Below are 27,579 nucleotides of genomic sequence, written 5' to 3'. Positions count from 1 at the left end.
GCATCAGTCATTCCTGTCAAGGCAGACATGCCACATCATAGATAAAAGCAAGGCTAACTGAATAGTATCTCCCATGAAGAGAATTAAAGGTTTTTGCCCTTTATTCACTGACTGTTATCAGTATTCTTGAGCTACATCAAGCTACAATTTCCAGTATTATATTCTGATACTCAGTACATTAGAGGAAAACAATTACTTATGTTCTGAATTACAAGACATCTTTAATAGAGAGTCCTTTGTACTCGTATATAGAGTATACCATAAGCTTCCATATTATGACAGTGTCAACGAAGAATGAACAAATTTGATCTCCAGGTGTCTATTCCGGAACAGTCTAGTAGAATGTGCAGCCAATACAGAACAGAGAACAATGAAGAGCGAGTACCGAACAAATAGAATGTGCAGCCAGTGCAAAACAGACATGAATGTGCAGCCACTACAGAGCAAATAAAATGTGCACCCAGTACAGTACATACAAGAATTTGTAGCCAGTACAGATCAAATTAGAATGAGTAGTCGGTACAGAGCAAATAGAATGTGCAGCTTGTACAGTACAAATTAGACTGAGCAGTCAGTACAGAGAAAATACAATGTGCAGCCAGTACAGAACAAATTAGAATGAACAGTCAGTACAGAGAAAATAGAATGTGCAGCTAGTAGAGAACAAATTAGACTGATCAGTCAGTACAGAGCAAATAGAATGTGCAGCTAGTAGAGAACAAATTAGACTGATCAGTCAGTACAGAGCAAATAGAATGTGCAGCTAGTAGAGAACAAATTAGACTGATCAGTCAGTACAGAGCAAATAGAATGTGCAGCTAGTAGAGAACAAATTAGAATGAACAGTCAGTACAGAGCAAATAGAATGTGCAGCTAGTACAGAACAAATTAGACTGAGCAGAATAAAATGATTCAGACTATAAGAAGCATAGTAGAATGTGCAGTCAGCACAAAACAGAGTAGAATAAGCAGTCTCTATAAAGCAAAGAAGAATTTGTAATACAGTACATAACAGAATGAGCAAAGACAAAGTTAAGTATAACAAACAGGCACTATATGTACTATATTTTACCATTAATGGATCCTGCTAAATAATAGCATCCTGAAAGGTGGACTGGCAGTCTAATCTGCACCTTGCTATAGATGCACCATACAAGTGACACACTGACACCTTTCGTCTGAGAAACAATATTCACTGTACTTCTGTTGCTCTTCTACCAAAATCATTCTAAAAACCAAAAATTACGTAAAAAAATACAGTAGCGTAACTAACTACAGGGTGAACATCCTTCCCAGGTCCGCCATTATGTAGTTATGACACTGATACAATACCAGATGTGGGATCTGTAATTTGGATCACCATACCTTGATTCTGCTAAAATACATACACCATACCTTGATTCTGCTAAAATACATTAAGACATTAAATGGACCTGTAGGAACCCAGAGTTAATGCTCCCTTGTGGCTTTAAATGCCGACACTTTCTTGTTTTCTAGTTGCTGGGCAAAAGCCCACAGGGCAGCCATCAGGGGGGGACAGGGGGGAGAGTTGTAGGGGGCCCGAGGGTAAGGGAGGCCTGGCCACGCCACACTTACTTGATTAACCGGGCCCCCCATCTTTCTGAGAGCTGCTGACTTTGGGATGGCATGGACGTTTAAGGGGCCCTGGCCACCAATTTTCTCATAATGTGGGGGGGGGGCCCTGGCCACCAATTTTCTTTCTCATGTGGGGTCCTAGCCACCAATATTTTTTAATGGGGGGGCCCTGGCCACAAATGTTTTTTTATGGGGGGCCCTGACCACCAATATCTTTTTAATTTTTATTAACATGTGGGAAACCTAGCCACCAATATTTTTGTTTTTTACTGTGTGGTGGGGGGGGTGGACCTGTGGGGTGGGGAGGGCGGACCTGTAGGTGGGGCTTGCGGTGGGTGCAGCCCAGGGGGCCCAGGATGTGGATAGTAGTTACATAGTTAAATTGGGTTGAAAAAAGACAAAGTTCATCAAGTTCAACCCCTCCAAATGAAAACCCAGCATCCATACACACACCCCTCCTTTCACATAAAGTCTATATACCCATATAGCTATACTAACTATAGAGTTTAGTATCACAATAGCCTTTGATATTATGTCTGTCCAAAAAATCATCCAAGCCATTCTTAAAGGCATTAACTGAATCAGGCATCACAACATCACCCGGCAGTGCATTCCACAACCTCACTGTCCTGACTGTGAAGAACCCCCTACGTTGCTTCAAATGAAAGTTCTTTTCTTCTAGTCTAAAGGGGTGGCCTCTGGTACGGTGATCCTCTTTATGCTATTTGTCTATATTGTCCTCTAATGTACTTAGAGGTGTAAAGTGTAATCATGTCCCCTCGCAAAACAACCCCAAACTTGACAGTCTACCCTCATAATTTAAGTCTTCCATCCCTCTAACCAATTTAGTTGCACGTGTCTGCACTCTCTCCAGCTCATTTATATCCCTCTTAAGGACTGGAGTCCAAAATTGCACTGCATACTTTACAGATGAGGCCTTACCAGGGACCTATAATGAGGCATAATTATGTTTTCATCTCTTGAGTTAATGCCCTTTTTTAGGCAAGACAGAACTTTATTTGCTTTAGTAGCCACAGAATGACACTGCCCAGAATAGACAACTTGTTATCTACAAAAACCCCTAGATCCTTCTCATTTAAGGAAACGCCCAACACACTGCCATTTAGTGTATAACTTGCATTTATATTATTTTTGCCAAAGTGCATAACCTTGCATTTATCAACATTGAACCTCATTTTCCAGTTTGCTGCCCAGTTTCCCAACTTAGACAGATCACTCTGCAAAGTGGCAGCATCCTGCATGGAACCTATAGTTCTGCACAATTTAGTATCATCTGCAAAAATAGAAACAGTACTTTCAATGCCCACCTCCAGGTCATTAATAAACAAGTTGAAAAGCAAGGGACCTAGTACAGAGCCCTGTGGTACTCCACTAACAACACTGGTCCAATTAGAAAATGTTCCATTTACCACCACTCTTTGTAGTCTATCTTTTAGCCAGTTCTCTATCCAGGTACAAATACTATGTTCCAGGCCAACATTCCTTAATTTAACCAGTAACCTTTTGTGTGGCACTGTATCAAATGCTTCAGCTTACCTTCTCATAAAAAGAAATTAAGTTAGTCTGGCAAGATCTATTACGCATAAAACCATGCTGACACAAACTCATAGTATTGTGATTTGCTATGAAGTCCAGTATCTTATCCTTTATTAACCCTTCGAAAAGCTTTCCTCCCACTGACGTCCGACTAATTGGCCTATAGTTTTGAGGTTGAGAACGGGATCCTTTTTTGAATAGTGGCACCACATTAGCAATTCACCAGTCTCTCTGCACTATGCCAGATCTCAACGAATACTGAAAAATTAAGTAAAGAAGTTTGCCAATCACAGAGCTAAGCTCGCTAAGTACCCTGGGATGAATACCATCTGGCCCAGGACCTTTGTTAATCTTAACATGTTCTAGTCTCTTCTGAATTTCCTCATGTGTGAACCATGCATCATTAGTTGTATTACTAGAATTGGGACTATTAAGAAGCAAACCTTCATTAACTGGTTCCTTATTTGTGTAGACAGATGAAAAATATGAGTTCAGAATCTGTGCTTTTATTTTGTTTTCATCAACCAGCTGACCCCCCTCTGATAGTAAAGGTCCCACCCCTTCCTGCATATTTTTTTACTATTAACATATTTAAAAAAGCCTGCTGCTTAGGCCCAGTAAAGGGAAGGCCTCAAGGGTGGTGAAGCCCTTGGTGAAGTCGGGGATACAGGGAACCCGTAAATGAGGTATAGTCAGGACAGTTCTCTGTAACAGCACTTTCTAGGAAAGTGAGGCTGATAGAACTAGTTTAGCAATAGCAGCCTGTGCTTCAACTAGGAGTGATATCAAGGGGGTAGCTCTCCCCTCAGGCAAGACTGGCCGGTAGTATTGGGATTACAGCCAAATAGGGATTTAGGTTTAGTGATTTCCCTGATCCAACGTGTGGGGATCCAGGTCACAGAACAGAGATCCTGAGGGTGTATCAATCCATGTGGTATGCTATCTCCACATGGTGCTGGCTCTGAAATGCTGCGCTGTTACCTGACATGACATGAGCTATAGGTAACTTTTGATGTACATTAATATTTTGAATACTAATTTTTTAGTGTCAGTATCACTTTAAGAGAATTAAGCCTGTTGCTATATGTTTTATTCAAGAACCTTCTGGTGTCCAATTCTTTTATTTAGTCACATAGCACAAGTGAGGTATAGTTACACCACACCATTCCTTCAAGTCTTTCAAGTAGCAAAGGCCCTTTCTGTGGAGAGAGGGTCAAATGTAACCAGTGCTCTGCCTGTTTCCTAACCGGACAAGGTCTAGCCTAGCCTAGAAGGGGTTACAGACCCAATAGAATTGTGATTAATATGAATCCATCCAGCTTAGTTAGATCAGGAAAAGGAAATTATTTTTATAAAAATACAATTATTTGCTTAAAATTGGAGATGACCTTGCCGTAATTTGGGGCTTTCTGAATATTGGGTTTCTAGATAAGAAATCCCATCACATACGTATAGTGTTTGTATTGTTATAGAGTAAACACATTATTGGTTCGCTTGTTATCTGCAACAGGGTTTTTCCATCAGAATCAGACCAGTGTGCCATTACTTGTTATAGATGACGCATTGGAGTACAACACATTAAACCTACAAGTGAGCTTATTATTCTATTCAATAGGGAGTTCTGCCTTTACTTTACTTAATGTAAAGGACATGTAACCTTGGAATGATTTTTTTTAATCACAAGAGTGTTTAACCTTATCCGTGGGGAACCAACCACACACTGCAGCTACATTAAGGTTTCATTTCTTTCTATACTTGATGGACAGCTACAAACAATGCACCCCCCTCCCCGAGGTTTTACTTTTAAGCAATCTCCTTAAGTCTTTCTGCAACCTTGAAGTAAATTAAATCTGCTGTGTTGTTGCTGCTGATAGATGGCCATGCTTTCCACTGGATTGCACATTTCGCTTACTTAAATAAAAAGAGAGTGGTGGCTTATGCACCTCAGGAGTTAGATGAAGATTAAAGGCCAAAAAAACCTTTTTTTGCCTCACACACATCTCACTGTCAATTCAGTAAGTGTTCTGGCCCACCAAACAGTAAATGCCAATCAACATTGCTGCTTTGCAGGCTTGGACTGGGGTGCACAAGGCCCACCAGGGCTGCTACTGCAGGGGCCTCAAAACCCCCTCTTAAAATCAGTACAAATTTGCACTGTACCAATTAAAAGTAAATAGGGCCCAGAATGTGTAGAAGGGCACTACAGGTATGGGATCCGTTATCTAGAAATCCATTATTCAGAAAGCTCCGATTTACGGAAAGGCCATCTCTCATAGACTTCATTATAATCAAATATAGGTATGCACCGAATCCAGGATTCAGTTCGGGATTCGGCTTTTCAGCCGGATTTGGCCGAATCCTTCTGCCCGGCCGAACCGAATCCTAATTTGCATATACAAATTAGGAGTGGGGAGGGAAATCGCGTGACTTTTTGTCACAAAACAGGGAAGTAAAAAATGTTTTCCCCTTCCCACCCCTAATTTGCATGTGCAAATTAGGGTTCGGATTCGGTTCGATATTCGGCCGAATCTTTTGCGAAGGATTCGGGGGTTCGGCCGAATCCAAAATAGTGGATTTGGTGCATCCCTAATTGATCTACTTTTTCTTTGTTATAATAAAAAAGTAGGTTGTACTTGATCCAAACTAAGATATAATTCATCTTTATTGGAGGCAAAACCAGCCTATTGGGTTTATTTAATGTTTACATGATTTTCTAGTAGACAATGTCTGAAGATCCAAATTACAGAAAGATGCCCCAAGTCCTGAGCATTCTGGATAACAGGTCCCATACCTGTACTACCGTTAGGGGCTGCTATAAGATGCCATAGAAAGTCAGTATTTAGTGGGCTGGTGGGGGCTGTTTGGGCCTCTGTGTGGGCTGAGTGGGACTCTGTGTACCTAAAATGCAAGGGCCTATTTTAATTCCCAGTCTAGACCTGTGTAAATGGAAGCAGGCCCGGACTGGCAATCTGTGGGTTCTGGCAAATGCCAGAGGGGCTGCTATAAGGTGCCATAGAAAGTCAGTATTTAGTGGGCTGGTAGGGGCTGTTTGGGCCTCTGTGTGGGCTGATTGGGACTCTATGTACCTGAAATGCAAGGGCCTTTTTTAATTCTCAGTCTGGACCTGAATGGAAGGTAAGGCTAACAGCAAGCAGACATTTATACCTCCATATTATAGCCTGCTGCCTTCCATTCCCTTAAAGGGATACTGTCATGGGAAAAAAATTTTTTTTCAAAATGAATCAGTTAATAGTGCTACTCCAGCAGAATTCTGCACTGAAATCCATTTCTCAAAAGAGCAAACAGATTTTTTTATATTCAATTTTGAAATCTGACATGGGGCTAGACATTTTGTCAATTTCCCAGCTGCCCCTGGTCATGTGACTTGTGCCTGCACTTCAGGAGAGAAATGGTTTTTGGCAGGCTGCTGTTTTTCCTTCTCAATGTAACTGAATGTGTCCCAGTGGGACATGGGTTTTTACTATTGAGTGTTGTTCTTAGATCTACCAGGCAGCTGTTATCTTGTGTTAGGGAGCTGCTATCTGGTTACCTTCCCATTGTTCTGTTATTAGGCTGCTGGGGGGGGGAAAGGGAGGGGGTGATATCACTCCAACTTGCAGTACAGCAGTAAAGAGTGATTGAAGTTTATCAGAGCACAAGTCACATGACTTGGGGCAGCTGGGAAATTGACAATATGTCTAGCCCCATGTCAGATTTCAAAATTGAATATGAAAAAATCTGTTTGCTCTTTTGAGAAATGGATTTCAGTGCAGAATTCTGCTGGAGCAGCACTATTAACTGATTCATTTTGAAAAAAAATTTTTTTCCCATGACAGTATCCCTTTAAATTAAATCACCTAAAGCACTGTTACTGATGCTTTTCAACTCAAAAACACCAGTATAGGCCTTTTGCCTTTATTTGTCTTGAGGCATAGGGCTTCCAATGCACATAAGTTTTAATAGCTAAAGTTTCCTCAGCCTCTCCTTAGTTATTGACCTACAGTTTGAAATACCTTGTTATTGTCCTGGGGTGAAACATACAAAGCCCCAGTCCAGGGTGCAGGGACTTGTGCTTCTATCTAGGAATGGCAGTCAAGGAAAGGACATGATGTGTTTGGAGGAGACCAGGTGTTCAGGGTAAAAACAAGGGGACTGAAACATGCATAGATCTGCTGTCTGTGACAAGTGCTAAAGATTAAGAAACCATGTGTCTTGAAAAGAAAGTGACTAATGACCCATATTACAGTACTGTGTAAAACATGTGGCATTGTGTTTTTTAAATAGGTGTCTAAAGATTGTCCCCTAAAGCTGCTATACTTTTCACATGCCATTGGATGACCATGAGAATATCACCCTGTCTGTCAGGACTTTGGCCTGATCCCCAAGCTCCCAGCTCATAATGCAGAGAGGACAAGAACTGTGTTGGTAAGTGGGACAAGTCTATTACAGGGGTTGCAGGGTGGCAGGTTTGCGCGAATGAAAGTAAGATTAGCTATGGATAGCTTGTGACGCAGTTTGCTTACTATCAGCTCTGGCATGTTCAGCTATCTTTAATCCACTGTCTAGATAAAGGCCAGCCTAGTCTTTTCTGACAATGATTAATTACATTTTCATGAACTATTCCCAAAAGCATTAATGTTAGCTGGACATGTAAAAACTGACATCAAGTCTAGCCCACTATACACAGTAATTTTGTGGCATTATTTCACACAACACTAATCCCTGGGTAGCATTTGTGTCTTTTTAATGTAGCTAGTCGGTAATAAGCAGAAACGTGTGATCTCAGTTTAGTAAACCTCCTTCACCATTTTCTTGCTTTATTTCTGCTGCAGGTCTTTATTACCCTCAATATTGCACTTTAGTAATATATATGCATTGAATTAATTTCCTTAGTATTAATTTAAGGCTGGCATGAGAATTGAGGAGATCTAAACCTTGATACTACAATTTAATTGAAACACTAGAATTAGAGTATGTTGCCATTTTAATGAATGGATAAATAGTCTTTAATGGGTCAGTTTTTGATGGAAATCTAGATGCCCCCAGTATGGATAGTATTCTGTATAAGTATATAATACATATACAGAATACTGTCTTTACTGGGAACTTCCATTCCATCACAGAAAAGGAAAGGTTTAGCACAAAAACCATAGCTGCACACTGTATGCACAAAAATGCAAAGATTTTTTGTTTTATCCCAGTATAAAAGGAGTAAAGCATATCAAAATCTTTATACCAATGAGCACATTGAGAATGTGATGCACCCCGTTACTATGTTATAGAGTGATCTGATCATCACACCCAACATGAACAGTGCTCAGACATCAGTGCTCAGAAATGGCAAATAGAATATAACATTGATGTTTTAATATCTAATGAAAGGCACAAATGTGCCCAGGTGTAGTAACATAGCACCAAAGAAATGCGCAGAAACTTGTGGGATAATACCAGACACTGGTAATACTACACCTACTACAGGTGTAGTCCAGTTTTATTAGTTACTATAATACAGGTATGGGAACAATTATTTGGAAACCCATTATCCAGAAAGCTCCAAATTATGGAAAGGCTGTCTTCCACAGACTCCATTTTATCCAAATAATCCAAATTTATAAAATGTATTTCCCTTTTCTCTGTAATAATAAAACAGTACCTTGTACTTGATCCAAACTTAGATATACTGTAATTACCGGTAAGCCTCATTGGAAGCAAACCCAGCCTATCGGGTTTATTTAATATTTACATGATTGTATAGTAAATTTAAGGTATGAAGATCCAAATTATGTAAAGCATAATCCAGAAAATCCCAGGTCCTAAGAATTCTGGATAACAGGTCCCATACCTGTATACAAAATACAGTACAGTATATAGTGATTACAGTATGATATAACCGTTATTTAGGCCTTTGTAACATCTATTCTTGCTTTGTGCTCAATTCATTTGATGGTCTCTGCATATGTTTAGGTGTTAATGAGTTGCGCGGCAGTGCAGACATGACAGACTCTGTAGGCCTAGAGGAGAGCCTAAGCAGAAAATGCCTAGTAGACTTATGGTACAAAGATCCAAATTACAGAAAGTTATCCAGAAAACTCCAGGGCCTGCTCATTCTGCATAACAGGTCCCATACCTATACATACTAACTACTGATTAGTTACTATAGATGATTACACCTGCTTTACTCATTTTATTACATAACCCTCTTTTTACTATTTTCACCATTAAGCAGGGCTAGTTACATTATATAATATGGACTGTACTGTCACTCCAAGGGGCCCTTTATTGTTGAAGTCCAGGGCAAATGCCCTTTCTTCCCATCCCAAAAACTGTCCCTGCTTTAAAGGGGTGGTTCACCATTAAGGAAACCTTTAGTATGTTAAAGAATGGCTAATTCTAAGCAACTTTTCAATTAGTCTTAATTTTTTTATAGTTTTTGAATTAGTTGCCTTGCCTGGTGCTAGGGTTTGGCATATAGTGGAGCGAGTGGCCAGATTATTGGGAGGGGCTGGGGAAGGCCTAAAGGCCCAACGGTCTTGGTATACTTATCTACCAATGACAATGTTGGAGTAAGGGGGGTTCTCAAAAATTATTCTTAAAAAACTAGGTGAAAAATTGAGGACGAGGACTTCCAAGGTAATTTTCTCAGAGATATCACCTGTGCCACGATCAACATAAATAAGACAGCGGGAGCTTAGGGAGATTAGCGTGGCTGAGAAATTGGTGTAGGGTTTTTAGAGAACAGGGATGATTTCTCAGTCAGCTACAGACTGTTTGCCAGGGATGGGCTCAATGATGACGGTGAAGCTGTTTTGGGGAGAAGATGGCTAGAGGGTTGGAGGAGATTTTAAACTAGGCGTGGGGGGGGAGCTTTCAGTAAAGAAATTTGTGGAAGACAGGTTAGATGAGGCAGTGGGCATAGTACGGTTAAATGGGTGAGTAGATTTGGTTGGGGGTGCTGTTAAGGACAGGGAGGACCACATTTTGTATTTACAAAACTCTCACGCTGGTACCTGTATTAAATGTATGTTTTTAAATGCAATGAGTCTGACTGGTAAAATGGGAGAGCCGAAGGCGCTGGAGGGAAAATATCATGGGATTGGTGTTGCCGAAATATGGCTGAATGAGTAGCATGGCAGGACAGTTAGTATCAGTGGCTATATGGTATAGGATCCTTTATCCAGAAACCCATATCCAGAAAGCTCCGAATTATGTTAAAGCCATCTCCTACAGACTCCATTTTATCTAAAAAATACAAATTTGCTAAAATTATTTCCCTTTTCTCTGTAATAATAAAACAGTACCTTGTACCCCATCCCAACTAAGATACAATTTATCCTTATTGGAAGCAAACCAGCCTAATGGTTTTATTTAATGTTTACATTATTTTCTAGTACAAAGATCCAAATTATGGAAAGATCCGTTATCTGGAAAAGCCTAGGTCCCGAGCATTCTGGATAACAGTCCCATACCTGTACTTTGTTTTGGAGGGACAGAGGCAATAGAAAAGGAGGAGGGGTATGTCTGTTTGTTAGGCAGGATTTAAAAGCTAATATAAAGGAGGAGTTGATGTTAGAAAATGAGGAGGTTGAAGCCTTATGGGTGGAGCTATTCACTTAGGGGCAGATTTACTAAGGGTCGAAGTGAATTAGAGGGAATTTTCAAAGTCAAAAAATTCGAAATTCGAAGTAATTTTTTGGATACTTCGACCATCGCATAGGAATATTTTCAATATTCGAATTCGAAGTTTTTTAATTCGATGGTCGAATTTCGAAGTTTTTTGTACTTCGAAATTCGACCCTTGATAAATCTGCCCCTCATTGTAAATTAATTGTAGGAGTATGCTATAGACCCCCTTATGTAAGTGAGGAGGAGGAGGCGAAGCTCCTGATGGAAATAGAAAAGGCTGCTAGTTTGGGGAATGTAATGATAATGGGGGATTTTATTTACTCATATATTGACAGGAGGTCGGGAGCAACAGTACTGCCGGGTCAGTTAATGGGAACAATTTTATAAACTTATTGCATGACAATTTTATGGCACAGGTTGTTGAGGAGCCAACCAGAAAAAAAATGCTATACTGGATATAGTGATCGCTAATGACCCAGAACGTATATCAAATGTGCAAATAATTGAACCCCTGGGCAACAGTGATCATAATGTGATCTCATTTAGAGGGTTATTTTTAGACCTCGAATTAACTCACAACTCGGATGGTTTCTAATTTAAGAAAAAACTCGGATAAAAAAATGTGAATCAGCGAGTTCAGGGTTAAAGACCCGAAAACTCAAATTGATCGAGTTTTAGACCAAAATAAAACTCGAATTGCTCAAGTTTTCGAGCAAAACCCTCAGATAAAAAACTCGAACATGATGAAGGCTATTAACATCTTCAAATGGTTCAAGGGACCTCTGATGTTGACTCCTACATGACCTTGACAGGTTTTAGATGGTGTATTTTTGGATTCCAGGGTCGGAGTATAATAAACCTTGAAAAATCTGAGTTTTCTTTTTGAAAAAACCCCCGAAATTGTGAATTTTCACCAAAATAATAAACTCGAGTTTTTGTGGAAAATACAACTTGATCCTTAATAAATAACCCCCTTAATGTGTAACAAATGCTCCGTAAGGCAACACATTTATTGTTATTGCTACTTTTTATAACTCATCTTTGTATCCAGACCCTCTCCTATTCATATTCCAGTCTCTTACTCATACCGTGTCCTATCGGTCAATGGTTGCTTGGTTAATTCGCACCCTAGCAACCAGATTGCTGAAACGGCAAACTGGAAAACTGCTGAAGCTAAATAACTCAAAAAAGTAATTAAAAAAAATGAAAACCAATATTGTCTCAGAATATCACTCTTTACGTCATACTAAAAGTTACTTTAAAGGTGACATTTTTAATGCACAACTGGAATGATATTTTGTGAATTTGCTTAATGTAGCTTTTCCATCATTTATTTGGTCATAATGCACTTTCCAGAAAAAGAATCTGAAGTCTGCTGACTGCACATCCAGTTCACCTTTAGTGCCTTCTTAGCTAGCCATTAAATGCACAAAGAGTAGCATTAAAGCTCTGGCAATAAAAACCCTGAATCGACCCATCATGTACAGATTAGAAAAATGCTTCCTACAATAAAGATGCTGAATGCCAAGGACCTGCTTGGTGACCTGGAAAGAGAGGATACATGCTCAGAGATTTCCTTAGAATAGCTCTGCTCATATACTTTCCTATAACTGCTACCAGAACCACAGCTGATAAGCAAGTGTAGCTAATACAGCTTCTGATAAAATAATCTCTCCTTTTCTCAGACACAAGGAAAGAGAGCACTCCAGACCAGAATATTTCTAATGTGAATAAACAAAGCAATATATAAATGTAAAGTGTGAATAAATCTAGAATTAAAAGGATTTCTTAGTTTTTATAGGTTTGTACAGATTAATGTCTTTCTATTTATACAAATATGGAATAAAGACAAGGTTGAGTAACACTGATAAAAAAAAAATAGATACTATTTCAAAAAGCACACTGTCCAGGAGAATATAAATACATAAACGCATTTACTAAAACTGCTAATGGGATACACATAAGACAAAGATTTGTCCACAAAGGCACTTGTGGTATTTGAAGCAAGGACCACACAGCTTCTAGACACCTTTTTTGAAGGCAACTAAAAAGTTAATGATAGGTTTATAATATATTTTTTCCAATGTGTGCAACAATGTTCATTTGCCACATTGGCTATTTAGGTCCTGTTTCTCTCTAGTCATGTTCTGTGCCCACGTCATTCCATTCCTGCCTAGAACAGTTCCAGGCCTGCTTCATCCTGTTCCTGCCTACTCCTGCATTGTCAAGTCTGTTCTTAGTCTGCATTATGGGCCCCAAGGTCCTTGCCTGAAGGTCTCACCACTTCCCCCTTCTGAAAAAACATCAGGCCTGTGTGTCTTGTACCTTGCTCCACATCTGCTCTTATAGGAGAAGGAACGTTTTCATCACTGGGGGCCAAATGTAGGCACTACAGTGATTATAATCACTTACCTGATACTCCAGGCCAGTGCTCCTGCAGAAAAGGGTACCACAGAGCAATCCTCTTCTTTCGATTCTTCTTTTATCACTACCCCAGAGCCGACAAAAGCGCAGCAGAGTGAAAAAGAAGTCCGACGCATGCCTACCTGCTCACAAAAAAGAAGAAGCAGGAAGCGGATTGCTCTGTGATGCTTGCTGGAAGAACTCTGGGCTTTTCTGCTTATAGGAGGCCTTGGGCATCAGGTAAATGATTACATTCTCTTGGGGATGCCTAACATTTAGCACCACCCAGTGATTTTAACTTTCCTTCTCCTTTAAGAAAAAGGAATTCACTTTGACTACTTTTATATATATTTTGATGGCCATTCAAGCAAGCTCTTGAATTTCTGAGGAAGAGATTCAACCCCAGTTTTAAACAAAATATTTTCCAAGTTTAGCCCCTGGCAACCCCACTGCAAAAATTATTCTTATCATTTTCCCTACCAGTTGTTCGTCAGGTGCCGGCCCAACAGTCTGTTGTTTATTCAGCACTCTGGTGGAACTGGGCTAGTAGGAAAGCTGGGAGATTTCTGTTGAATCTGTATTTTACAATATGCGTTAAATTCCCAGCTTGATGACCCTATATGAAGTCTCAGCTTGAGTACTCTGGTCAGTCTAGCCCAGTCTGACCTAGATTCTAGATCTATTCTATCTGTTACATCCTATTCCTATACAGACAAAAATAAAGGGTGTAGGGCACACTGGAAACCACACCAGGTCAGACCAAAAGTCAAGAAAATAAAAAATATTTATTGAACAATCATGTCAAGCCTTACGCGTTTCGTGTCCACCTGACACTTAATCAGATGCAGGCTCTACATCCTATTCCTGCCTTGTCTGTCTCCTGGTCCTTTATTTAGGACCCTGCTGTCCTTGCCTGAAGGACTCCTCATTTCACTCAATCTCAGTTTCAGTCGATTACCCATTAGTTGTTGGGATCCTCCCTGAAAGAATCATTCCTATTTCAGCAGCAGAAAATAAAGACTTGTGTTTAAATATTTAGCAACTTTCTATTTTCTGTTCATTTTAGTTTCTCCAGTGCAAAACAAGTCAATGAAAGATTTAATATATTTCTTACGCTCTAATGTAATTTCATTGTCAGCAGCATATACAGTTCTTAGCCTATATTACTCAGTCCTCGTTTTGCCCGATGTGCTAGTATTTATTTATATATTATCCTGCTATAATGGATTTTGCACTCAACTAAGCAACCAAATGTGGTGAATTCTACATGATGTAAATGTATTATATACATGAAAAGACAACTTGAATTAGAAAGGCCCTGATCATGATCACCCCAGGGGGTACTTATTCTTTTACTCTACTTATTGCCTAGTGCCAAGTTAAACAAGCAGACACACTGAACTAGCTTTATACATTTTTTAAAGAGAGGAAGCGCTGCAGATTTGTGGAAGCCAGAGACATTTATCAACAGAACATATATTTAATGATCTGTGCCAGGCATAATTAATCGCATCATTGTGATTAATAAATAACCTCCTTTGGGGTTGCTTGTTTTGATATGCCTGTAACTAAATTCTAAAAAAGTTTTTTCAAACTCCATATACCTGTACATTTTGTCTTCTGTGAGAAACACTGTCTGCTTTTAGTGACCTATATGTGTACCTCCCAGTAGTCCCAATTTAGAGGGGACAGTCCCAAAGAGGGGCTCCATCAGGGGGTACTACAGTCATGGGCCATGTGTTGAAAAAGCTTAAGTGGAAAGGATTTATGGTGGTATTTGGGTGTTACTGGGTATGTTTAGTGCAGACTGGGAGTATAACCTAAAGTGTCAGTTTTTTTTAATATTGAGTGTTAAACAGTATGCTGTATTGATATTCATGATATGTTTTTTGTTTTTCACTAGATAAGCAACCTGCAGTCTTGTTTAACTACTTTTCCTTCTATGCCAAAGGGTAATGAACAGTGCAGAAAGTATTTCCTTAGTAAGTACACCCTGAACGTGAATCTGAACATTTTAAACCTGAACACCTTGATTCTATCATTAGTACTCAGTACCACTGTGTAAGCAACAGCAGGCAGCTGGAATAAATGTCTTTAATGCAGTGGTTTTCAGACTTCTAAGTCTGAGAGTCGTGGTTTGGACTGATCCCCATTACAGATATACAGTAGGACACATATATAATACAGTATCATATACAATAATTAATCCCGATATAGGGTCAACTAATAGGTATTCACAACAACACATCTCACCTTAAGAGACTTTAGTGTGTGATTCCAGAGGAATCTCTGCTATAGTGAATTTTTAACATTTTGAGTAGTATGAAGGAACCCAAGATATTTTAGTCTAGAGATGACTAGAGTAAAAAAGGCTTATCAAGTAGAGGTGGGTGGCTTTAAGTTAGTTTAACCTGACGTTGTTAGTCTGCCCTGATGCTTATGGACTGCAAGGTATACAGCATTATGCATTCTGCTTACAATATTTCTTTTTTTGATACATACATTTCATGGTCACAACGGCAAGAAATAAATTCTGTGGGCAAAAAGAACAAAAGTAACATTGACAGCAAAACTACCAAGCACAGCTTACTGGATAAAATTAAAAAGGTTTAAAATAAATTCACTATAGTTTATATATTAAAGGTCCCCAAAAGGTCTTGCCAAACGACCGATTTTAGTGAAGTCCGACCAATCCTTCGAAATTATCGTGCGGTTAGTGGGATTCGAACGATCGTACTTCTTACGATATTTCGGCCTACATCTGTCAGAAAATTGATTGGCCCGGTTAAAAAATCTTTGTCGGTCCCAGTGCAATCTATCTATATTTGCAGGGCCAAGCACGCAGCTACCCTTTGTTTTCCTGGCAAATTGTCTTTTTAGTTGATGGACAATTCGTATGATCGTACGATCGTACAATCGTTTCGAGATAATCGTGGTCTCACGATGATGATCAGATCTTTTAAAAATCTTTACATCTATGGCCAGCTTTGCTGTATGTACTCGTTAGCCACTCTTGGAGCTTCATGGGTCAGTTCCCAATTAAAGAAAAGTGCTATCTCTGACTGCACATGACAAAGGCACAATAAAGGAAAGTACTGCCAGTACAGGGAACCTTTTTAGTATCATGCTCACTTTCTATCCTTTGGGTTCTAATGACTAAGAGCAGTGTATGGCATGCATAGTGGAACATTATTCAATGGCACACAGTTCATTTTCACTAATGGAAGGGGCAGAATTGCAGGAGAATCACATTATGAGGTTGTATGACTGTAAAATGTTTATTACAATACAACCCTATCCTATTTGCAAACATACTTGATGAGAAAACCTGCACATTGTTGACCAATGATTATTTTGAAAATTCAGTTGGAATGTATGCCTAAAGATTAGGGCACAGAAGTTAGGTGGATACCAAACTCCACACTGAACTGTGTTAAAGTGCATTTGCAAGCAATTCTCACCTAGGGCACCAATTATGCTGGAATTATGGGAAAAACTTTTGTGTTATCAAATAAATGTCCTTGGATTATCAATCAACATTTTCAGAGTTACTCTTCTATTTTGCCTTACCTTAATTTGGTGCGAAGACAGCAAAGTTCAGGAGTATGAGCTTTTGCACACAATATTTGCTGATCAGTCCGGCATGGCAATTAGCAATTGTTCCCTATCAACCATAATCTGCTAAATATGCCACAATAGCCAGCCCTCACTTAAAGTCATTGTAGTAAAGTTTACAAGCCATTGTAGACAACCATGACAGCCAGCATTGTTAAATTGCATGATACTAAAAATGATAATAAATGCTTAATGGTGGTGGCAGATGGGAAGATTAGTCGCCCAGAGACAAGCGGTGACTAATCTCCCCAAAATGCCTTCCCGCCGGCAAGAGGAGATGTTTACCCAACTTCATGGGGACCTTCCAATTCATTCATGTTTTCCAGGCATATATGCTTGCTCTGCTGTAGTTTTAAAAAGGTTACAGTTGAACAAATCTACATCAAACAGTCTTAAGAATTACAAACGATGATTTTTGCAATATATCATTGAGTCAAATATTTCCATTTGTATCTGTCAAATAAAACATCTTTGTGAAAGAAAAGTCAAAAATTTTACACAAGATATATTAACCTATAGCAAATAATCAGCAGGTTTCTGGCCATTTAAAAGCAAACATCTGATTACTATGAGATACCAGACCCATTACTAATGTTACATCTTTTATTACACTAGGCCTAAAATGCTAACATCAGTGAATTGAATTGGGAATGCTGGTTCTGGGCATTTCCAGAGCACAAGTCACATGACCAGGGGCAGCTGGGAAATTGACAAAATGTCTAGCCCCATGTCAGATTTCAAAATTGAATATAAAAAAATCTGTTTGCTCTTTTGAGAAATGGATTCAGTGCAGAATTCTGCTGGAGTAGCACTATTAACTGATGCGTTTTGAAAAAAAAACATATTTTCCGATGACAGGATTAATCAGTGGACTTCTGTATGGTACGGTATGCTTTAGCACAGTCTAAGAAGATCACATCCACATCCGAAATCTAAGTAGATCACATTCACTGCCATTATTCTGTTTTCAGTCTCTAGCACCATGTATTAGCAGTATATATCATAGGGTCACATTTCCAATTCAGCACAGATAACTCACATCTGCCTTTTGGGTTGAAACCATGATGAGGACATAGAGTTTGCCTTTTATTTTTTTCTTTTAAATACAGGAAAGAAATGTATGAGAGCTTAGTGATGTCCAGCCTGTCGTCCTCCAAAGGCTATCAGCAATGTGCCATGTGTTTTTACTCAAGAGCAGCTGGACATCATGATCCACATACATTAATTACTGGTTCTTGCCTGCAAAATTCTCATTGTGTGGTGTGACTATATCTGGCAGTTTGACCACTGATGGTGCCATGTAATATCTTTTTTTATCGATCTGAAAGGGTCAAAGCGGCATCTTCAAGCTGCTAACTTGGTTCATCAATATGTTTATTCCCAGCTTCAGTTTTTACCGTCTTTGAATCTCATCTTTACATGATACAGCTGACAAGATAGCTGATACTGCTGACTTTATATTATCACTTTATATTATCACTGGCACTGATCACACTGTGTGACAACGGATTGCTTGTTTTTATTGAATTTGGCCATTTATATTGAGACGCTGCCCTAGACACTGGAACTGTGACAGCCGCTCAGCAATCAGTGCATATTAGTACAGTGTGTGCATTCACTGATTGTGGAAGAGAAGGGAACCCAGTAGTGATGTGAGGGCTGGCCTCATACCCGTGATACCCATGACCTTACACTGCCCTTAAACTGCCGGCTTCCTGCTTCCGACATTCTTTTTTATACCTTAGCACTCACCCCTCCCCTTTTGTGATGTCATCAGTGGACCGGCGCAGGTCTATATATATATAGAGTGGAAGAGGCGGGTGTGGGCGGGTTCGGTTTGAGTCGGGTGCGGGTTGGGTCGGGTGCCGGTCTTGTTCTTCTTGACCCGCACATCACTAGCACACAGCACTGCCTCTGCTAAAGAATCAGATCTGGCTGCAAGTGTCCTGTGCCAGACACATGCCTAAACACTGCCCTATATAGGTAATAAGAATCTGATTATGAGCCAAAAATATCCAATGGGTTGTATTCTGTAGAAGAGGAATGGTATCTACCTCTGAGGATTCTGAATAGGTACTGATGATTCACATTCTAGTTGATGCTTGAAGCTACCTATGCAAGTAGCTGAGGATGAGAAAAGAAGGGCAAAATATAATTCATCATTTTCAAAAGGGAAGCCTGTTTATGTTTGAAGCCATGTCATAAGATTAACAATTCTGATACAGCACTCATACAATAAAAGAATATGGTAGCAATTCTGTAAAGTGGACTTTGAAAACTCAAGGACCTGGGGTTTTGGCACAGGGTTGTAGAAAACATGATGTTATGCTAGCAGCTTGTGGGGGTTAACAATGCTGCTCTATTTTGGGGGTCTTCTAAGCATGTAAATTTGGCCAATGAGAATTAGGGTTTTTATGAACAATAATTTTTTTTAAGTACGTTTTTTTTTATTTAAGAAAAAATATTAAGAAAGATATTATTTTTACTTTATCTTTGATTTGGTTTTATATATTTCACCCAAGAAAAATGGCAAAACTGAGTTGTATGATGCATAATTTGTGTAGAATAGGTATAGGATCTATTATCCAGAATGCTTGGGCCCTGGGAATTTCTGGATAAATGATCATTCTGTTTGAATATATTTGTATATATTTATAATAATTTCCAGGTTTTTTTTCAAGGAGGTTTACTGAAATAAATGATTACAAATAAAGATTCCAAAGTGCTAAAAGGAGAAGGAAAGTTTTTTTAAGTCGGGGTGCCAAAAGTTAGGCACCCCCAAGTGATTGTATTTACTTACCTGATACTGCAGGCTGTGCTCAGCAAAAAAAAAAAAATGCTCTAGCCTCCCTGCAAGAATCACTGAGCGATCCTCTTCTTTCACTTCTTCTTTCTTCAAATTTCTCATGGCTGATTCATTCGCAGTAGAGTGAAATAGGTGGCTTATTTGCTAAAATTCTGCTTTTTACTCTTCTGTTCATGCACTATGCAAGGGAAGAAGAAGCAGGAAGAAGATCGCTCAAAGATGCTAACTAGAAGAACCCCCGGGCCAGGGCAGTTTTCTGCTGATAGAAGTACTAGCCCAGTGTAGTACAATTTCTGTAGAAATATATCTGATCTATTAATAACATTGGAATAAAGCATCATTTTTACCAGCTGGACAAAATACCGGCTGGGTGGCAACCCTATGTCCATATAATTTTACTTCCATAATTAAACTGCCCGATCCATAATGGAGAAGAAGGAGCACCCTTCTGACAAATCTATAAAGCTGTCAACTGGCAGAAAACTGAATAGTGCACATACACTGTATGAATATAAAGGTTAAATATACCCTAATGAGGTTTGGTGGTTAATGTACTATGAAATACTGAAATTCCATTTATTCAAACTATGAGCTACAGGGCAGGCTGACACAAGCTCATTAAAGCAATCCATAATGTGGTATAGATCACACCCCCATTTAAGGACTACACTATCAGGGCTTTTAACTATAGCCTGTACATTTCCACTTATTTTTTCTACTGGTAAAAATGTTATTGCTGTAGTACAGGTATTGGATCTGTTATCCAGAAACTCGTTATCCTGAAATCTCCAAATTATGGGAAAGCCATTTCCCATAGACCCTATTTTAATGAAATAATTCAGATTTTTAAAATTGATTTCCTTTTTCTCTGTAATAAAGAAATTGAAACTTGAACTTTTTCCAAACTTATATATAATTAATCCTTATTAGAGGCAAAACAATCCTATTGAATTGATTTAATGTTTGAAATTATTTTAAGCAGACTTAATGTATGGAGATCCAGATTACGGAAAGATCCCTTATCTGGAAAAACCCAGGTCCTGAGCATTTGGATGAATAAAAGGTCCCATACCTGTATAATCTCTTGACCACGGCATAATGATAGATACAAGGCACACAAGGGTTGAAGGGCAGCACAGAAAATCCATGTATGCCTCCAAACAGTATCCAATGAGATATTTTCTACCAGTTGGATGTTGTTTTGTTTCTCACTACCTCAATACTTTGAATGCATAAAAAATGAATGGACTGTATTTTCGTTTCTGATGCAGGTAATAAGAATCCCTATCTATAATCCCTACTTTAGAATCCCTAGAAACAATACCTTCCAAAATACTCCTTCAAAGTGGGATGCTTTTCCATAGTGAACGTAAAACATGAAACAATTATGGGAAGCTACAAAAAATCGGTATAGGCATAGACCTAAAATCAGTAACACATAAAAGCCTTATGATGCATGGTTAATATGGAATTCACTTAAGTACTTGCTGCATGACGCACTGGTTTCAATGCAGTATAATTTTAAATAGATTGGAAATTCTATTTATGACTTGTCCATAGGGTTAATAAAAATAGGGAAAACAACTCTTAACTCCCTAAATAAACGAGATCTCACAGGTTCCACACGAGGGCTGACGACCGTCAGAGAATCAAAAAGTGCTAAAAATTATAAAGAAAAAAGATACCCCGTGGGTAACAACCTAATCAGTAACCAGCATACATTATAAAGAAAAAAGATACCCCGTAGGTAACAACCTAATCAGTAACCAGCATACATTATAAAGAAAAAAGATACCCCGTGGGTAACAACCTAATCAGTAACCAGCATACATTAAATCTCTTTTACTATAATTACTAATATTAATAATACTAATATTAGTACTTGATTAATTTAATATACCTTTCCTTGCTCCTAATAATTCTCACCTAATTTAAGTCTTTTTCTCAATTAATTGCACTCCTTTGAGGAACTTTGTCATTTTATCTTTTTAGCTCTTTTTGGTTTATTTTAACCATGAATTGTTATTTAAGTTGAGAATGATAATTGACTAAACTACCTAATGGACATTATGCACTAATTGGCACTTTATACAATTTATGAATTATTTTAAAATCTAATAGCTGTTCAATTAATTAATCAATTGATTAGACAATTTTGCACTTTAATTTATTTATTCAATTAACTTATTTAAATCCTAAGAGATTTAATGTATGCTGGTTACTGATTAGGTTGTTACCCACGGGGTATCTTTTTTCTTTATAATTTTTTGTCCATAGGGTTACCATTAGATGTTATAGATCTCCATACTACATAGTTGACAAGGCTCACACCCTAGTTATTACCCCAGACCCTCTGGGAGGTGGGCCCTGCTCCAAATGTTCAAATAAAATGCTCAAAAAAATAAAACCGCTTATCTGAACATGCGTGACCATGTTATGGCCAAACATACCCTGGCCACCCAACCTTTACCTTCCTTTTTGCAGTTTCATTGCATCTGTCCAGGACCCTATTTTGACCAGGCCCGACAGAACTCCTACGTGTCCCCTAGTAAGGTTGTAAAGATATAAACCTACAAGCTTCTAGCAGCGGTAAAAACATTATTCTCCTCTTATCTCTATTGCCAATAAAATGAGCCACATTTAATATTCTGTGGTTTATCCTCAAGAGGGGCATATTCCTTCCCATTCAGATGAAGCTGAGCTCCTTTCTGGCATGATACAAGGCCAAGTGAGACTCATGAAGGTCAAAACTTGGTGTAAATAAATATTACATGAGCACAGTGCAAAAGCCTCTTCTGCACCTCATTAACTGACAGTGTTAGCATGCTTGCATACTAATACAAATCAGTACTGTAGTGGAATATAATATACAGTTGCTTTCCTGCATTCTCCTTTAAATAGCTACAGTATGAGAAAGTATATTTCAAGGATGTGCTGATCCCTGTAACCCTACATTCTAATATTCTCCCTCTTTGAAGCAAAAAGCAGAATACCAAATGTGGGTCAGCATGTTCTGCCCAGGCCAGTGTGATACATTTCTCATAACAGTTCTTGCTAAATGGGGAGTGCTGCAGGCAATAGCAGCTGGGTATTAGGGATGCACCGAATCCACTATTTTGGATTCAGCCGAACCTCCGAATCCTTTGCAAAAGATTCAGCCGAATACCGAACCCAAATCCTAATTTGCATATACAAATTAGGGGTGGGAAGGGGAAAATGTTTAACTTCCTTGATTTGTGCCAAAAGGTCAAGCGATTTCCCTCCCGCCCCTAATTTGTATTTGCAAATTAGGATTCAGTTCAGCCGAAGGATTCGGCCGAATCCTGCTGAAAAAGGCTGAATCCTGGCCAAATCCCAAACCGAATTCTGGATTCGGTGCATCCTTACTGGGTATAGAACAGTAAGACCCAGGGCTGTGGAGGAGTATGGGCACCAGGTTCTACATCAATGAGTTTGCACTGGCCAGTTTTAAACCTGTTGGTTATCCCTGACCAAAAGGGAGGTCACATTGCAATTACTTTTATAGGTATGGGACCTATTATCCACAATGCATGGGACCTGGGGTTTTCCGGATAAGGGATCTTCTTCATAATAATTCTATAAAAAAAATCATTTGAACATTAAATAAACCCAATAGGATTGTTTTTTCTCCAGTAAGGATGGATTATATCGTAGATTGGATCCAGTGTAAGGTACGGTTTTATTATTATAGAGAAAAAGGAAATAATTTTTAAAAATTAGAATTATGTGGTCATAATGAAGTCTATGGGAGATACCCTTCTGGTAATTTGGAGCTTTCTGGATAACAAGTTTTGGGATAACAATCCAATCTGCATTTGGTGTTTTTTAATCATTTGTTTAGATTTCTGCATCTCTTTAGTTTGTAATTTAAACTGCTGTATGGTTGCTAGGGTCAATGTCTCTAGCTACAACATGGTTTAATTGACAGAATATGAGACGACATGAAAAGAAGGATAAGCAATTTAAACTTAGCCTCAAATTAAGTATGATTCATGTGTGCTGAGTTCACTGACCATAGCAACGAATACAGAATTTAATTTTAATTTTGGTGACAGGCAGTATAGGTAGCAAATAATGAGGAAAGAAAATATTAAAGCAGGAAAAGACCAAGGATAGTAATGATATGAAAATTACAAGGGGATTTTCTCAGGCTAGAGACTCCATCTATCTAAAGACTGGCCTATACAGTCAATGGTACACAGAGCAACAAATTGGCAGGAAACAGGCAATTTTTATAATAGTCTATAGAGATACATTTTCACCCATGTTGCTTCCTGCATGCTGAACTGGAATTTGCCCCATGTGCCCTAAAATAATTTACAAGGAAAATAATTTCAAATATACAGTAATGTATTATATATTTAGGCCCCTCTTGTTTTTTAGCCCATGATGTTAATGTACAGTTTCAGTATTTTAATATAAATTAATTAATATAAGGTGAGTGGCTATTGAGCCATCAGAAATGACTGTTACAACTGTAGTAGTACGACTGTGCGGGTCGGGATTTCCCAGACCCGCACCCGACCCTAACCTCCCTGACTTAGCCCATGCCCTCCCGCATCCGCACTTTCTAGTTGCTTTTATAGACCAACCAGCCCAGCAGGCGCAGCGTCTATAAAAGACGAACCCGGAAGTCGGGTTTGAAGAAGAGCTCAACCTGCACCCACCCACCACCCACAAAGAAGCATGCGAGGTTGGCCCGACCCTTGGGTAAACCTGCGGGTATCGGGCCAGCCCACACATCACTAAACGGTGGGTAATTAATCCTCCTCTTACCAAGAAAATCTTTTGTGGATTAGTTTCAGCCAGGGGCTAGGGGTCCTCAAATGTCTTAACCCGTGAGCAACATTCACTTGTAAAAGGAGTTGGGGACAGCAAATTGGGTGCATGAAAAATGTTCCTAAGAGTGCCAAATAAGTGCTGTGATTGGCCATTTGGTAGCCCCTATGTGGACTGGCAGCCTTCAGGATACTCTATTTGGCAGTGCACCTGGTTTTATGCATCAAAAACTTGCCTCCAAACCAATAATTTAAAAATAAGCACTTGCTTTGAGACCACTGGAAACAAGAAGTTCTAATGAGAAGAGGCACCAATGTCAGCATATGGACTGAAACAGACTCAGAGATAGAGAAATTTCCCTAAAATTGCACAACTATAAGGGGTCTAAACACTTGTTACCCTGCCTGTTTATCTAAGTGAAAATGTAAGAATTTAAAAAAAAAAAAAATTTAAGAACCACTGTGTTTATGGATTAAGTGGACCCTGTCTCCACTATTACAGCGAGGGGCTGTGACAGCGAGAATTGTATGCTGTGTGTGTGCTCTGCTGGTGTAGAGGGGGCCCGGCCAGAACTACTACATACAGTCTCCATTCAATGGTTGGTCATTTACACAATGATGCCATTACTAATGACAGATTCCCTAGAAGGAAGGTGGAGGTCAGACATGATTCCAAGGATACTGCATGGAGGACTCATTAGAACATGGGGACAGAGAGTAAACAGAGCAAAGCCATTGGCCAATTCTAAGATCTGAATAATCAGTAGTATTTCCAGACCAAACATGGGCAATCTTCTTCCCTGCAGTTATTGTTCTACTGCAATTTACATAATCCCACTAACAGCCAAGGGCTGGCTGGAGATGCGGGGTAATAAAGTAGCTCAACAGCCACTTATGATGCAAACATATGCCCTTAAAGGGGTTCACCTTTAAATTAACTTTTAGGTCGTTATAGAATGACCAATTCAAGCAACTTTTCAATTGCTCTTCATTATTTTTTATAGTTTTTTATTTATTTGTTTTTTTTCTTCTGACTCTTTCCAGCTTTCAAATAGCGGTCACTGACCCCATCTAAAAGTAAATGCTCTGTAAGGGCTCTTAAACTGGCCATAGATGTAAAAATTTTTAAAAGATCCAATCGTTATTGGGAGACCACGATTATCTTGAATCGATCGTTTAAATGTACGAAGTGTCCATCAACTAAAAAGACAATTTCAGGCGATATTGCCAGCAAAACTGCCTGCACACATAGATAGATCTCACTGGGACCAATAAAGATTTTTTAACCTGGCCAATCGAAATCGATGATCGCTCGAATCCCACTAACTGCACAAGAATTTGAAGGATTGGTCACACTGCACTGAAATCGGTTATTCACCAAAGAAGAATTGTCGCGTCTACAAGACACTGGAATATGAATAGGAGAGCACCTGAATATAAAGACGAATAATAAAAAGTGGAAACATCAATAAATTGTTAGCCCAGGGGCTCTTACACACGGACGTTTTTAAGTGTGCTCCCCTGCATTGCGTTTTCATCCGTTCAGCCGCAGGGGAGCGCAGGAGTAGACGCAGTCAATTGTTTTGAAGGGGACTGTACTCACACAGACGCATGTAAGTGCCAAACACAGGTTGGGACGCAGCGTGTTGCATTTCACCTGCGTTCAACACTTACATGCATCTGTGTGAGTCGAGCCCCCTTCAAAATAATTGACTGTGTCTACTCCTGCGCTCCCCTGCGGCGGAACAGAAGAAAGCGTAATGCAGGGGAGCACAGGTAAAAACGGCCGTGTGTAAGAGCCCCTGGGCTAACAATTTATTGATATTTCCACTTTTTATTATTCGTCTTTATATTCAGGTGCTCTCCTATTCATATTCCAGTGTCTTATTTAAATCAATGCATGGTTGCTAGGGTAATTTGGACCCTAGCAACCAGATTGCTAAAATTGCAAAGCTGCTGAATAAAAAGCTAAGTAACTCAAAAACCACAAATAATAATAAGTGACAACCAATTGCACATTTTCTGAGAATCACTCTCTACATCATACTAAAAGGTGAACAACCCCTTTTAGAATGTACATGCACTGACCTGAGTATAGTGGCGGACTGGCGGTGAGTATCTGCTGAAAATCATATTTGCATAGTTTGTCTACAAGTTCCTGAGTCTTGCAACAGGTGCATGTGCATTGCTACACACTTATCTGCTAACGGCAATGACCACCTGTCTGTTCCCACACTGGAAGTAACTGGCCTCAAACTTCATTTAATCTGCTCCAACAAGTCCCCATCCTGCTAGAATGACTAAATATTAATCATGAGATGAGCTATAATGTGGCAGTTTGATGAGTAGCCATTAGCAAATGGAGGTAGCGCTTTGCCATGTGATATTACTGCAATCATAAGGATCTACCATAAAATGCATATTCATATTGCTTGCCATCAGCATTTATAACCCCCACCCTTGTCTCCCCTGCCTACAGGTAGTTGTGCCCCCACTAGAATTCATATAATAAATAGCAAGAATAAGTAGATAAGATAATACAAGGCTGAAACACATGTAGACTAATGAGCAGATTAGCACAGCTTGCACACATTGCAGCTTCATAAACAGAAGGAGCCACTGCTACTCACTCATCGTATACAGGATAATGTATATAGCAACATGGCATTGCAGAATCCATAAGCATTCCTGCCTCTGCTGAACCCTCAACATGCACACTTAGGATTTTTAACTCTAGAGCTTGCCTATTGCTGTTCAGCTCACACACCATTACAAGAGGAGGATCATCACTCACCTTCTCTTTCCACAGATCAGAGCCTGAGTACAGCAGCCAGCAGCTAATCCCGATGCTCTCAGTACAGCAGCGCTGAGACAGATCTGGAACTATTTGCTGCGATTAGTAGATGATGTGCTTGTCTGTGCTGCCCTACTGTCTCAATGCTGCTCAGCTCTCTTGGCATATACTGTAGCATTAGTCCCAGATCTCCAGCAGGGGGCAGTATGAGGCAGAGTTCAGCCCCACAGCCCTTTTCATTTAGATGGTTGTGTGTCAATCTTTCCTAAGCCAAGGACACACAGGATCAGATTTGTAGGCACTGTATAAACACACACACCCTGGCACCCTGACTTCTCTGTTAAGCAAAAAAAAAAATGGACACTCATTAATGAAATCATTTGTAT

At 39.3% G+C, this 27,579-nt stretch overlaps 1 protein-coding gene across 1 annotated transcript in view; it reads right to left on the bottom strand.

The window, feature by feature from the left end:
- Positions 1-27,341, bottom strand: part of rap1gap2.L (RAP1 GTPase activating protein 2 L homeolog) — a 443,489-nt gene extending 416,148 nt beyond the window's left edge. Inside the window, exon 1 of the mRNA XM_041581866.1 lies at positions 27,194-27,341. The gene's annotated coding sequence lies outside the window, so the exon portion shown is untranslated. The remainder of the gene's footprint in view (positions 1-27,193) is intronic.
- Positions 27,342-27,579: the final 238 nt, after the last annotated feature.

The sequence above is a fragment of the Xenopus laevis genome, chromosome 2L (genome assembly GCF_017654675.1).
Source record: "Xenopus laevis strain J_2021 chromosome 2L, Xenopus_laevis_v10.1, whole genome shotgun sequence".
NCBI classification, from domain to species: Eukaryota; Metazoa; Chordata; class Amphibia; order Anura; family Pipidae; genus Xenopus; species Xenopus laevis.
The sequence above is the reverse complement of the archived record's forward strand: the minus strand, read 5'-3'. Positions and strand labels throughout refer to the sequence as shown.